A 15,235-nucleotide genomic window follows, 5' to 3' on the forward strand; every position below is an offset into this window, starting at 1 on the left:
CTCCCTGACCCGGATCCAAGGTAGAAGGTCCGGGTCAGGGGGGGCGGGCTAGAGGAGGGGCCGCCTGGCCCCTCGGGAACAAAGAGGTGGGGAGCGCCCAGGAGACCCCCTTGTCCCTGGACGCTCCCTCGCTGAACGGTGTGCCCCGCGCTCGGGGCTTCTTTGTTTTAGCGCTGTCGGGCCCCCAGCGGCCCGTAATTCCTTTTTCTTCTTTGTCCCTCTGCAGGTCGTGGTCTCGGGGAGGATCGGACAATGGCGTAACAGAGGATTTCATCCGGAGGCCCCGAGGCATGGGGGACAGCCTTTTCAGCAATGCTGGAGCATCGGCAGTACACCAGTTCGGCGGGACGACGCAGGGACGATGGAGAATCATTGGAGCGGCAGAGATGGGTCCGCGAGAACCCCAGCTCCGACGGTCGTGTCGACGGCCTCTGAAAGCGTCGGAACATGGTGAGAAAGCGCTACAAGGGGGCAGAGTAGTGGTGTGCAATAGGGGGGGCGCCGGCGGTTATGCCCGCCTGTGGCATTGGCTGCATCTTGATACCTTCCCGCGTGCTAGCGGTTGGCTGTCTGGGCAGAGAGATCTTAGTGATTCACGTGGAAAGCAGTTAGGTACATTGGGCAGTGCTCTGACAGGTGCCTAGAACTGCATGTTAGTGGTTGGAATGTTATTTTATTCGCTGCGTTCTGCTTTAAATGATGAACTTTTACCTTTTAAGATGGGGGAAGGATGTGTGCTTCTTGAGGCCTTTTTACCCAGCGTTTTGTTAACTCTCTGGCACTGTACCGTGTATAGGCTAACCACGAGGGAGAATGATTACCTAAATGCATAACATTTTGCTTTGGAAGGTCAGAGTTCGCCTGGTGTGCCTGGTTTTCTCAGACGGGATGTAATCTAGAAACACCCGCCTTTGTTTGTTAATTAGGCTTGATCGCGCATTCTGTAATTTTTTATTGTGTGGGATCCTATCAATTAATTGGAAACCTTACACCGAGTGAGACTCGGGTCTTCGTGAAGAAACTGCACGACGCCATCTTCAGATTCCCTACTGGACAAAATGTTTATTGATAGATGAGATAAAATACTCCATTCTGTACAGTATAAACATGTTGCAGAGCCTTGATTGCGCACATTCCCTGTTTCGCTTTTTTACTGGCGCGCACCTTTATTCGAACGGTCTAAAAATGCCACTATTTACCCAGTTACTTTAAACCTGCAGTGGAGTACATACACATATTATGTTAAGGAAAGCAATTTATGCAAGTAGCTAATGTACTCTTATTTCCCAAATGTTGCTGCACACTTTGACAGCTCGGCTTTCTTTCACTTTTTATTTCTACTGCTGGGTCTGAGAGTGATCATGCTCTTTGGCTGCACCCCGCACACTGCAAACTAGCGGACAGAAAAGGGACTGCACAAAACACTTCCTTTGCACAAAGTTTCCTCGTCTCTATGCCCCTCTAAGATCTATCTACGTGCAAAATGTGGTTTAGATCAGCGGAGCTGCGTTTGCCTAAACAAAGAGCAACAGTTCATTGTACACTTCTAAGTAAAGGCCTCATATTAGGTCCCCCAATGCAATATCCCCAATTTCAATCTGCACAGAACCTTCTAGAAGCATACTTACATTCGTGCACTTTTTCCCAAATTACACTGTGCGGATTTCTCAAATGAGGTCATCGTATTCCCAGCCCAAATACAGATTCTCCTAGGGTTAATAGTTGACATGATAGTCAAAAGGAAACTTTGGGTATGATTTAGAGTTTTGTGGATGTGAGACACCTGCTAAAAAGCTGCATGTTCCATCCGCCCTATGGACAGTGCAGAGGCATATACACCCTCTAATAGGACACACAGGACATCCGCCGCTGTTCAGTGGATGTCCTTCATCTCCAAACCTTAAACACAGCCCATTGTGTGCTGCAATCGTCTCCTTCTGTGTTGTCTGTGATGGACATCTTAAGCGAACTATGGCCTGTTACAAGTTTGAAACAAGGGGACTATTTACTTAATAGCAAAGTTCATGTAATTATTTAGTTGTTAAATTCACATTTTTTAAATTATGATCAATATATATCCATTATTCATACATTTCGTGGTCGCAGGATCTTCGTCGGGAGACTTTTTATCATGTCAAGAGTGATGTAATACTTTTAATAGGTAAGTACCGGCACTTCTCAGAAACGAGCAGGTACTGTGGTACAGGGTACCTGCACTTGAATTTTTCCATTTTAAGCACTGAGTATAGGTGTTTTACACCAACGTGCTTGTAGACCCCTACACATGGCTGCACCGGATTAATAGAAAACTCATCTGGGAGAAGTGCTTGAGACATTCCTGTGGCACTTTATCTGTGTTAAATAGAATGCGGGCTTCTCCTCACAAAATATAAACAAACGTGGTCCCTTCTGGGTGGAAGGCATCTGTCCTCGCCTCTCGAAGCCGAATAGTGTCACCCTGTGCCTTCCTGCACCTGGGCGAGTCTCATTATCATGGGTAGAAAGAGTAGAATACTTTGGCCGAAGTTCTTTCCCTTAGGGTGGATGCACTCTGCGACTTGTTGTGTGCTTAGGTTAAATGAAAAATATGAAAGGCGGGTTCCGATACCGCTGACCTCGGTGAATTTTTACTCCTACAGTCTGCTTGTTACCAGAGAAATTAGCATGTCTATTTCACTTAAATTCTGTGTTGTTTCATAATTTTGGATGGAGAAAACGCAGCCAATAGCCGACGCTGTATGCGTTTTACAGCGTAAGCAATCCCAAAAAAAAAAAACAAAAAAAAAAACAAAAAAAAAAAAAACTGAAGAGCGAGGAATTCATTAGGGTTTTCCGCTGGGCAGAATCTTGTTATATCACTTGGTGTATATTATTGTGTTATATTGTTTACATTAGGGTTATTGGGGGGCATGCTGCTGCCTTGCTAGCCGAAATTAGACTTGTACCGTAAAAGTTGCTTTCACCACTAACCAGTTTAACACGAATGTAGTAAATAACACTTCTCCAGCTTTTCAAGCATTTAGGAGTCCAGTCAGCCCAAAACTGTGGCACTTACTCTATCTTAAATTAGCACGGGCAGTATTCAATGTGACCCAATGAACACAAAGCACCGATGCCCATCAACTGGATCGCATTCACGTGCTGGGGGGGGGGGACTCATCAATATGGAGCTTGGGACGGGCACTACCATGGGTTGTGAGTTACCCAAAAGATGCTCTGTCGGCACTCAGGACCTCAGGTCATTCAGTTGATGAGTTCAGTTTTGGAAAACTCATTGTCTAAATTAGAGCTCACGTTACATGGGTGACATTAAATTTCACCTGGAGAATTAGATGGATGTTGTCATTCCTGGGCTGCTTTAGTGATGTCCTCTAAGCACTTTCAATACTTTATCCAAGCCATGGTTGCTGCTTATTTCTCTTACGCAAGGAACAGCTATTGACATTAGTCAAATTTTGACACTCTAGAACGACTATCATTGGTGTCTGCTAGGTGATAGTCTGAACAATCATGGAACCATTCACGAATAAGGTATACCACCTTCTCTTGAGGTCATCCTGGGGATTAACAACATTTAAGGGTAGGGCTTGACGAGACTGAGAAAGCCAGTTTCCCAGGTCCCACTTTCCTTTGCAAGCCAAAGCAGAAAGCCAAACAATGGACTCATTTCATTGTGGAGGTAATCACCATATGAGGTGCTGTTCACTATTCTAGGGGGGACATTGCACCGGTCCAAACATTGCACCTGTCCGAACGACCCTTCATGGATGATAGGTTAAAGTCAACATTATTAGTAAGCTATCCTAGGGTTAGCTGTATTGCGTGCAGCCTTCAGGCTAAGTCTTGAGGGAATATAGAGCAGCTTGTTTTACCAGTCTTTAATCTCATGAATGAGTAAATGGAAAAGAACAGGGGTATAACAACAAATATATGTATTTGTTCTAAACACACCCCTCTAGTTCCTTTCTGAGACTAAAAGCAAGAAAGTACAGCCAGTAAACTTATTTAAAACACAAGTAAATTGGCACAATATACGTGGAGCCTATGAGGAGATTTGAGGCGAACAATTACAGTGTGAAAACTTATATAGCACACAGTAATTTAGCACCATATACGTGGAGCTCTAGGGGTGTACCAAAGCCATATATTAATAATGTGGTAGGGGAACAACGAATGGTAGAGATGGGGCCTAGAGCCTGTAGAAAGACTAGTTGCGGCATCACATAGTTCTGGGGATGCATGTGATCATGTCCGGTTGGCTAGGATGATATTTCCCAGAAGCCAAAGTGGCGAGCCAAAAAGGCCCTTGGGCCAGCTTATGGCCGGGCGGAGTTAGGGCTGTGCTAATTGTTTTAGTTAAAGACTGTGATGCTGCACTGTTAAGTAGACTGTCTTGTGTCACACATAGATCCTATGCAAAAAATGGGTGGAAAACCAGGAACAGGAGGTGATGTCCTGGTTTACGGCAGAATTTTTAGGAGCCATAAATGTGCCGTGGCACTGCCACTGGGTCACTACATGGAGCACAAACGGAGGCTATGCCTAACATTTACTGTCGACGTGTTAATGAATAGTCATCTGGCGCTAATCTTATCTAAAACTTAGCAACTGAGGGTAATGTAAGACTAGCACGTGGACAGCAGTTATCGCCAGAAACACTAATGGTGTGTGTTTATCTTTCCAATTTTATGTATGGCCGGGTCCATGGTGGATACCGGGAGTGCTCCACATCACAACAGCTGCAACAGGTGGACAGCCCAAAGGATGCTTACGTCAGTCACGGCTGGGTTCATGGCGGATATCGGAGGGGTTGCTCCACACCGCAACATCAGCAGCGGGTGGACGTCAAAAGGGGAAGCATACATCGAGAAAGAGGACACCAAGGGCCCAAGTATCGCTGGCAGGTGTAAGTGCTACCCATTCCCTAAGGTGGAAGTGGGAATTGTCCCCCAGGTTTCTTGGTCTCTTTTTCCTGGTTATTGCAGTTTCCCAAACCTGTGACGCAGGGGAGGAACGCATCACCGGAAGTGGAGGAGCTACAACGTGCCAGCACAAGCAACAGGCTGGACGCGGGACAGGGAAGATTTGGTTTGGGGGTCTGTGCCTCGGTCACTTCAGGAACTTCTTTCAGGGACTCTTAGCGCAGCAGCCCGACCCCCCGTCAGTGGTGATACTTCACCTAGGGGGGAATGACTTGGCCAAACTTGGGAGGCGAATACTCGGTGATGAGCTCATCTCCACTGCGGGTGGGTCTCCTGGACATCTCATTCTTCGGAAAAGGGGGGTTTATGTCTCAACCAGTTTAGGGATTACTTCCAAGGGCTGTTAGCGCGCCGGCACTTTCCCCCGTCAGTGGTGATACTTCACCTGGGGGAGAATGATTTGGCTAAACTGGGAAGACGCATTCTGATGGAGGAGATTATCTCAACTGCAGGGTAGAGTGCCAGGATCTGCCCGGGTTGCACGGTAGTATGGTCGCAACTCATACCTCTATTGCAGTGGCGGGCGGGGGGATTCGGTCAGGGCGTTGAATCACTCGGTAAAGAGGATCAACACACAGTTGGACAAGCTGTTTCGAGCCCCCCCCTGTTGCAGATGATACCTCATGGGCGTGTCGGGGGTGGACTGTATTACTTGGGGGATGGAGTGCACTTGAATGAAGCAGGTAACGTCTTGTGGTCTGACAATATCTGGGCCTGGTTGGAGGGATTTCCAGACGGAGGGAGGGAAGGTCCTGGGGTCTGATAATGTCAGGGCCTGGTTGGAAGGTTTTTCCTAAAGTGAGAATTTTCTAGGGTAGGTCAAGGCAGGGGGAGGCCAGATCGTCGGTTAACAATGCTGGCCTGTGGCGGTAAGGTCATTATCGGTGAGCACATATTTGAGGTCTGAGGGGGCGGGCATCATCCTATGGAGGTTCCCGCCCAGGGGGAGGGGCCTGCGGGCCACTCCCAGAACTCCAGGGGCAAGGTAATGGATGCTGCAAAGCAAAGGAGCGCGGGTAGGAGTAGTTCACGCTTTCCTTAGGCTGGTAGCCACCCCGCGCGCGTGGACTCATGACGCCACCGGCGCAGAGTAAGGGCCCTCCTTTAGTGGGTAAATGGAGTTCAGGGCGTAGACCGGGCAATTCCCGGGGTAACACTGCGCATGCGCACGTCTCTAGGGGAGGCGCAGCTTGTAGGACCTGACACCGGTAGTGACCCTGCCATATGGCCAGAAATGTACAAAAATCAAGAGGAGGATGTTTAGTCTCGGTTAGGAAACAACATGTATTAGAGTTTTGTTAAGGTCAGGCTCTCAAACTTGTTGATAATAATTGTGTATCTAAATGTCCTGCTGATTTTTGTATAAATTGTTGATTATGCAATTAAAAACCTTTTTAATTTCATACTTTAATAAATACGGCCGGGCGACTAGCGCCCGCCTTCCAAAAAGTAAAGACGTCTCGTGTCCACGTTCCTGGGTGTTGGGTGCCGGATTGGGGGGGAGGCGGCAGCTAGTCGCTGACCATGTGAAAAGGGGGGGCCCTCGGCCCCCCCGCACGCATGGCGGCGCGGCGACCGTCGCCCCCCCTTTTCCCGTTGTTGTCATTCGGCGGTGGGGGCGTGCCCTGGGGGGCGCGACCCACCGCCGATTGGCTGGCGGCCTCCCTGACCCGGATCCAAGGTAGAAGGTCCGGGTCAGGGGGGGCGGGCTAGAGGAGGGGCCGCCTGGCCCCTCGGGAACAAAGAGGTGGGGAGCGCCCAGGAGACCCCCTTGTCCCTGGACGCTCCCTCGCTGAACGGTGTGCCCCGCGCTCGGGGCTTCTTTGTTTTCCCACCCACCATCCCTTGGAACAAAAAAGTCTTGTAGCAGTTCTTATGTTTGGTTGAATGGTAAGTTTTGAAGGTACGGTCCACATGTCTCACAGGGTAGTAGAGATGGAACTGTTGGTATATTTTGTTGATGCTTTTGTTTAGGAATTTTTTCCCCTTTTTAGCAAACCATGTATATGTAGCCTTTACAGTAGTTTTCCCTCCAGTGGGTATACAATGCCTAAATCTGTGAGGTTTCTGCATGTGTGTTTTGGTCGTCCTGAGACGGCCAGCCAAACACACATGTGCACTTAGAAAGTGCACATACCACTCCTCCTACTACCCCCTCCCTGTACACGCTGGCTCAGCCAGCTGCTTACAAATAAAATGATAATCAATTATTGTTTTATTTTTCAGGTTCTGCCTTTGGCAGTGGGCCGATGTTCCTACGCCCTTGTGGAGAAGCCACCCCTGATGCAAATTGTGCGCCAGAAATCCCACCTGTTTTCCATCCAGTGCTTTTCCAAGACACAAAAACTTCTCATCAATACATTCACTACTGTGGAGATCAGTGCTCCTTGGCACCGGGAAAGATATTGAATCGAGGTTATTTCATGAGCCCCTTCAGGGCAGACTCTAAAATTGGAACAATTGTGCCATTACATCGAAAGCACCTTTCTTAAACGGAACTAAGAGGGTGCACCAGGCCTTACTTTAAACTTGTATATATGCTCTTCGTGTCCTGAGGTAAATGTATGAGAGGCACTTCCATCTGATTCCACAAAAAGCCTTATGCGCATCTGCCCCACTTCTTGCTCAATCCGAGCTCTGAAGCATGCCAACAATATCCTCTGGCTTGTTCTTTCTTGCAGACACGCAGGGAGTTGAGGCGAGGTCGCACACTCCCACATACATGGAAGCAGCAGCCCTCTGCGATGCAAAGGAACGAGGGAAGAACGGGACCACAGCACATCAGCTTGGCTGTACCCCAGCAACAGCCATCTGCGCCTGTGGGCTTGGCATCCGTCCTGGACGGAGATGATGAACAGCGGATCTCCGTGACTTAAATCACACCATTCACTGCTTTCCTTTGGATGCAAGAGCGCCGTCTGCAAAGAGTCCACTGCTGCATCCACCGAGGAACCTACTGAGCCTCGGCCGGAGGGGCACCACCTGGAACAGTAGGAGACGCCACAGGTAAGGTCCATTTTATTTCGGATTCAGGGGGTTATGTATGATTGGCCTTAGGTTTCTAGCTTCGCTCCTGGCTCGGCATACCTTGGGAATTCTTTCTGCAAACTATTGCAGTCAGGACTTTAGTCTTGTTTGTTCGATTTGAAGTGAGCACCAACTACATCTCCCAGAATGCATTAGTTTTCTAAATGAAAGTATAGCGCTAGCAACATGGTCCTCTCCAGTAGCACGGGGTCGTCTTGTAACTCCAAGCACGGGCTATTGTAAATAAATCATGCATTTATTTGACATATAAGAACAAATGCATTTCCCGTGGGGAAATGGGGCAGTAAAAAGTATATGAGTTACAGAGCCAGAGCCCATTGCTGTAGTCCAATATGCTGAGAATCAGGACAGTGATCCAAGCTTTGGGTGGAAGGGGATATACGTTAGTCAATATCCCCAAGTCATGTGTGACACCCTTGGTTAGTGCTGTTGTTGAGCTTACAGCATTTTGGTTACCGTACTTCCAAGCTTACACCGCTCCCTGTAAATATAAAAATGTCAGTGCAGCATGCACAGGTCTCATAGCCAAGAAGCCATTCCTGGCTGAGGGTCTTACTCGTCACATGGGCCCACTTGGCGGCCATGGCTTTCAAGACGATAAAGTCAAAGGCTATCAAGGTAGTGTCCAAGGTTTCTGATAGAGAAAGAGAGGAGAGCAGCTCTAAGCTGTCTATTAACTGTCTCCATGCCAAGAGAGCTACTTTAAGCCACTGCAGAGTTGTTATCCAACAGCATTAAGCATGTTGGGACCTGCTGGTTTATAATTCTAATGAGAAAAGTGATTTCATGTGCGGGCAGCCTTGCTTGCTGACTGAATGTCCCCATCATTTCACGAGCTATTTGGAGTCTGAGGGTAGGGTGACCGGACAACTACATGCCAATGGGTTTCAGTTCTCCCTCCCAGTACTGGGATTTTCTTTTATAAATCTTTATTTTCATTGATGTTAGCTCACTTAGTTCAGTTGAAGTGACCCATGACCAGGACGCTCGAAATTCAATGATGACCAGTTACAGGAAATCAGAGGGCTGGAAACTTAGCAGTCCAGTAACAGAGTCATCTGCTAGCCCTGTACGTGGGGGAATAGTTTTAAAAAAAGTGTTACATTGACTGGTTTTCTTACGATCATTTCTGCTGCTGATGAGATTATTGAATGTCATCATCTGACAAAAATATTGTATTCCAAATACCGTTTACAAACATATTACCATATAGAAGTTAATAATAGATAATCTGCACCCAATGTGACAATGGTTTTGAAAATAACATTCAGGCCAAGATGTTTGTCAAAAGATAATTGTTTAATGGATACAGCCAAGGGGGTCTCTTTTAAGCACAAGAGTAGCTCTGCGTTGTAACTTAGAAGATCCAAAAAGCTGTCAACACAGCCTTTTAATGCTGCATTTGCTCTCCATGTTCTTTCGAAATGAGTGCAGTATAAACCGTGCTAAATAATGCATAATATTAATGTCATAGACGCCCATTCACCAAAATATGATGGGTAGTGGAAGTGACGTCATACACTTTAGATATCACAGGGCTGACATCTTGTCCAGCCCCCATCCCTCAACCGCCTCCTATTCGCTGCTGAGCAAGAACTGCAAACTATGGTAAGTGAATAGGATCCCCAGAGCCCTGATTACCTTTGTTCCTGCCACTGCCATCATGAGCCCTCTTACCAGGAGTGGGAAGGACATGACCAGTGGCACCAAAGAGTAAGACAGGAGCAACAGTGGCCACTCATAAGTACCCCTAATTGACCCCCATAAATGATATCCCCGTGTCCATGTCACCTGGGGGATCCCTCCTAATATCCATATTTTGGAAAGTAATTGGAAAACTGTGATTACTTTAACGAACATGAGAATTGTGAATGAAGCCTGCCTTTTATAGCTGTCAAGTACCCACATTCCATGAAGGGCATATACAGTCTGGGGACTTTTCAGCCAACATTACTTTAGACTATGAGATGTGTACGTGTGCGTTTCCTATTAATAGTATGGTCCTTAAAGTTCTACAATCCAGAATGCAAATTGATGCAAAAACAGTGGTGGCTGAGATGACCCTTCTGGCATCAGGCAAATTGTACCTTTGGATTTAATTGACCAAATCCATTAAGCAGAAATGTTTTTGGGAGTAATTCAAAACATCTCTCAAATCTCCACAACCCTCATAATCTATTTCTTTAATGAATTTAGGAGTTCTGACTATTCTGTCTTGGACATCACTGGGCCACACACGGTGCGTAAGGAATGAGTTATAAACATGAATGCATGCGTCACAAAGTGATTAACACTGGAAAATAAAGTTTACGTTTTTGTTATTATGCATAGTTAATTAAAACCTTTGCATACATACATTTTAACAGTAAAATCAGTCACATTACATTAATACAATAAAACTATAAAAAAAGTTTAAAATAACACATTTATGTATGCGTGAAACTTTTAAGATAATGTCAATGCGTGCATATGTCCTTAGCACAAACGATAGTGAGTCTATTAAAGGCAGCTCAATAGGAAGTTTCTTTTTAAACTGGCGAAATGATCCCTTACGGCAAGTCGGCAACCTGTATCTGATGTTAATAGCGTTCCGATTCCGTTGTGAGAGGCTGGTATTACAAGGTAGCGCAAGCAGTTTCCAAAGATGGAAAATACAGGACATTTTAATATTGTATAAATATAAAAGAAGCTTGAAGGAAAATCAAATTGTTATGGAATGGGTACATGTTGAATATATAGATAGAACGTGTGCCAATAGGCACCTCAGTGCAACACAAACCCAGATGCGGATATTGCACTATGGAACAATGCCCAAGATTCCATGCCAGTTGAAATAACCCTCATAAGGACATAAACTTTGGTTAACCCAATGATAAACACATATTATAAAAATGATAATAAAAAGGAGTGCCAAACACAATGTTTGCTCACAAAGGTAAATAAGCCTTGGGGCCATGTGTTGTCATGTGCAGAAATGTGCTAAGCAAACAATTTTATTTGTATAATGAGTACTTACATTTTTATGTATGAATGCAGAGATTATCAAAAAGAAAGCATTTATTGGAAGGAAACACCAAGCTTAAAAAACACAGAGATATGTTAATGGTCAGAACTGCAGACTTTGGAATTTGGGGACCAGGTTCTAGTCCGGGCATCTGCTCAACATCCGGTGATTCGGGGCAAATCACTTATAACAGTATGCCCTGTTTAAAACTGCAAAAATGAAAAAAAACGAAACATAACCATTAATCTTCGATCACATCTATCATATTACAAACTATAAATGTTCCTTTGCAATGCAACTTATTCCTATACTTACAATCTCCCCCACCCACCCACCAGATTTCGGTACTCGGGTTTAGGCAGCTTGTATTTCATGGCTCCCATAGGCCCCGAGGGTCTTAATGTCTTCTGGGACAGCTTCAGCCAGTCCTGGCTTCGATACAGTAGAGCAGCCAGTGTGTTATTGGCCCTAGTGCAAGAAAGAAAATACCTCCCCCCCGGTTGCTGTTGATATTATAAAATACAGCAATGTTTAGGGTTCAGTGGCCCTGGTACCACTGCACCTGCTGCACCACTGACAGCTATGCCCCTGATTTTATCCTGCTGCTCTTTGCATTCTAAGACTTCTTCTTGATCCTCTTACACATTACTTGTATAAGCCAGGACTGGATGAGAGTGTCCCACATGGCTTAGGGTCACTGGGAAAATATAGGCTCTAATTCAGGCCTCACATTCACATTTTATTTGTTCGCCTCTTACCTCAGGCCCTGGTCAAGAGGCTGTCATGACACCCAGTAACTAAGCAGATCACATCCTCTCTCAGCTCTTAAACTTTGAATTGTACTTGTTTGGATCAAAGGCAGACCATGGCTGGGACTAAGGTATTCCTGTCTTGCCACCTGCTGCCTTGCCTCTCCTTCTCCTGTACCCATTGTGTTTTCCTGCAGACCCAGACACAGTACACCAGTGGTCTTACAAGTGTGTGGCATGCTGACTAGGGGGGGGGGGGGGGGCTCTGTACTACGGTGGTGAGGTGAGCAGGGGCATAACACAAAATAATACCCTTCCGCAGAATGTGATGAGGGGCCCCTGAGTCTCCCGTATCTCTCCGATATTTCATTGACCTTAGGCTGAATGGGACCCCCTTGAAGTGTTGCCCCCCCCCCTGAACCGCATGGGCATATGTTACATAGGGGTGGCTCCTCCGCTAAGGCGGAGAAGCATCACCCCACTAATTAAAATACCGAGATGAAAAATAAAACAGTATTAAACATTATTACCATTTTATTTTTCATTAACTCTGCAAACCTGCATCCGACTCTTGAGACAAGTGTCAGGACGGGGGCAGGGCCGCTGCTGACTGGCAGCAGCAGAGAGGCGTGATGGGCCGGGCACTTTAAGTCATGTCTCTTTGACCGGCGGTTTTGGGATGGCCAGCCAGACATGTGCACTTTAAACCTCTCAACCCAGCTGTCTGATAGCTGGCTTGAGAGCCAGCACTGGCCTCCGGTGCCCCGTGGAGCGCAGAGAGCCCGCTCCATCCAATCATGGAGCCTCTATCATGCTGGTTAACAGCATGAGGAGTGCCAGGATTGGTTAGGGAAGTTGGCCGGGCACTCGCTGGAGGAGAGAAGAGCACCGGGACCAGAACGAGGCTGGCGGTAACAGACTTTTCTTTCCTTTTAAAAAAAAAATATTTTATGTATGTGTTTTTGCCCAGAATATGCTACATGCATTACATTACCGTTTCCAGGTTAAGCGTTTTAAATTCAAAACGAAAATGCATGAATTTAGTTAATATACCCTACTGGGGAAACGGCCAGAACAACAATTTTTTAACAACGAGTGGCCTTAACAACAACTCATAAACAAACAACGAGTGGCATTAACAAGGACTCCGACCTTTAAACAGGAACAAAAATGTAATTAATTTAAAGATCACTTAGAATGAAAACTATTTTTTAATAAACAATCTTGAACAGAGAGACAGTTTTAATTTACCTTGTGAGGACAGTAGATGACACTGTTGGATTGTTTTCAAATGATTTTATGCTGACGTGTATTATATTTAAATCGACCTCTGGCATTTCGCACTTTTTTATTCAGATTCTATAACTCAGAAATAAAGTAAGTTAATGTGGCCTGCTGCATCAAACCGCTATTGGAATATATATGATCATTTTTAGAACAGAACACCCAGCACTTCCTCTTTCTTTATCTAATTCTAGCAGGTTATTTTTCATTACTACGATCGCCCTTTTCCTTACTTTCTTTTCCTCAATTCTTCTCTTTTTTCTACCATTATTTCTGCAGCTCTAGGAATGCCTTCTGTAACAGTATTTTCATGTTCGATGAGAACATCCTAAAACAGCGTGCCCAGTTCGTAAAGCGAAATTAGATTTTCTGTAATCAAACGTCAATACCAGCAACATTCTTCTTTAAGTCTGGAGGATAACAGTTAGTAGCATTGTAGAAACTGTAATTAAAATCTGAGGTAAGCGTCTACATGTAAACATAAGAATTGTTAAAAAAGAAAAACACTTTAAGAGTGGCATTTTCAAAGATAGCATTTTTTCATTTCCACCAGTTTAAAAATATGGTTTACTGAAAGTGACCGTTGGACTGTAGCATGGCAGGATAGTGAACTGGGCCACTTGTCATTCAAGCCACATATTTTGTTTTGTAGATTTATATAGCATGGTAGATTCGGTTTGTATGTCAATAGAATTTTTTCCGCGGTTCAGTAAGTCGTGGTTCAATACTTCGTGGTCAGGATTTGGTCGTTGATTAGCATTCGTGGTTTATGAATTCGTGATTTAGGAATTCGTGATTTCAGAGGTAGTTGTTTAATCATACAACCCATTTTGGGTAGAACAACAGGCTCCAGGGAATGAGGATGGCAAAGTAAAACTATGCAACAGGGGGGTCAGGGAACTTTGCAAGGTACGGTTGTATGATTAAACCCCCCTGTTGCATAGTTTTACTTTGCCATCCTCATTCCCTGGAGCCTGTTGTTCTACCCAAAATGGATGGGACACTGGTTTTCATTCAGTGAATGATGTTATTTTGCTGTCATGTTGGTATGCTGGAGCCCTGATTGGCACTGCGGAAACACAATAGCCGTCACTGGGTAGCCGCATCCTCTCCTTTCCCAGCTGCTGGAACCCCTACCCTGCTAGCGAAAATAAGTGTACCTGTAATTGCATTTATATAGTGCTTACTACCCCTGAGGAGGCGTCAAAGAGGTTTTTCGGTGAGTAGCACGCTACTCCAGAACCAGAAAAGGATTATTGGTGAATTAGTATAGGGAGATATGAAATTAATTTGAGCGCTGCACATGTTTGTTATTTGGATTGAAAAGAATAGTGGGGGGATAGATGAGGGAAGAGTTTGCATTTATATAGCTCTTGCTACCCTTGATAAGGTGTTATATCGCTTTTCGACGGGTAGAACACTACTCCAGAACCCAAAGAGGATTAGTGGGGAATATGTATGGGGACACATGAAATTAATTTGAGCGATGGACATGTTTAGTCTGTTAGTTGGATTGAAAGGGATAGTGGAGGGATGGAACAGGGAAGGCCTAAAAAGTGTTATTTTTGGTTGTTTTTTTTTGGAGATCATAGCAGTAGGAGGAGGGTTGGGATGTGTAAATGGAAGGGAGGGGGAAGAGTCAGAGGGAAGGGTTTAATGTGATTCAATACAAAGTTGTTTGTAACAATAAACCCATACTCACACTTATTAGTTCAAAGGTCATAATCCATGTTATTACTACAGTGCAACTGACACAAGAAAACAATGTTAAATGGATCAAATGCTCCCTGCTACAACTACATCTAAATAAAGCACAGGGTATATGGACTTACAATGAATATATGCATGGTTTAACCTCATGTGCTCTGGTTATGATTAAATATTGTTTTTTTTTTCTATTACTTCTGCGTCTGAAACCAGGGCACGATATACAACATAGACGATCTACTGAGTGTAATTTGCTAACGATGTTAATATTTGAGGGGGGAGGGTTATCATGGCCTCTAAAGGCTTCACCTCTCGTGAGTCATGGCCCTGTCCCACATTCAACATAAGTAATAAATAACATATTACACTCTGAACATCTTCATTTTTACAGAGTGCCTTTGTAACTCCCTCACCCTGAATCTATTCCAGGCAACCTCTTTCCTAACTCCTCTTAGTGCAGA

At 45.2% G+C, this 15,235-nt stretch overlaps 1 protein-coding gene across 2 annotated transcripts in view; it reads left to right on the top strand.

Moving 5' to 3' along the window:
* The first annotated feature begins 7,661 nt into the window (after positions 1 to 7,661).
* LOC144754535 (dimethylaniline monooxygenase [N-oxide-forming] 2-like) overlaps positions 7,662 to 15,235 on the top strand; it is a 425,016-nt gene continuing 417,442 nt past the window's right edge. Inside the window, exon 1 of one of the 2 annotated variants that reach the window (XM_078642466.1) lies at positions 7,662 to 7,988. The gene's annotated coding sequence lies outside the window, so the exon portion shown is untranslated. The remainder of the gene's footprint in view (positions 7,989 to 15,235) is intronic. The other variant, XM_078642472.1, reaches the window with a different exon arrangement.

Source organism: Lissotriton helveticus, chromosome 1_1, assembly GCF_964261635.1.
Source record: "Lissotriton helveticus chromosome 1_1, aLisHel1.1, whole genome shotgun sequence".
Classification (NCBI taxonomy): domain Eukaryota; kingdom Metazoa; phylum Chordata; class Amphibia; order Caudata; family Salamandridae; genus Lissotriton; species Lissotriton helveticus.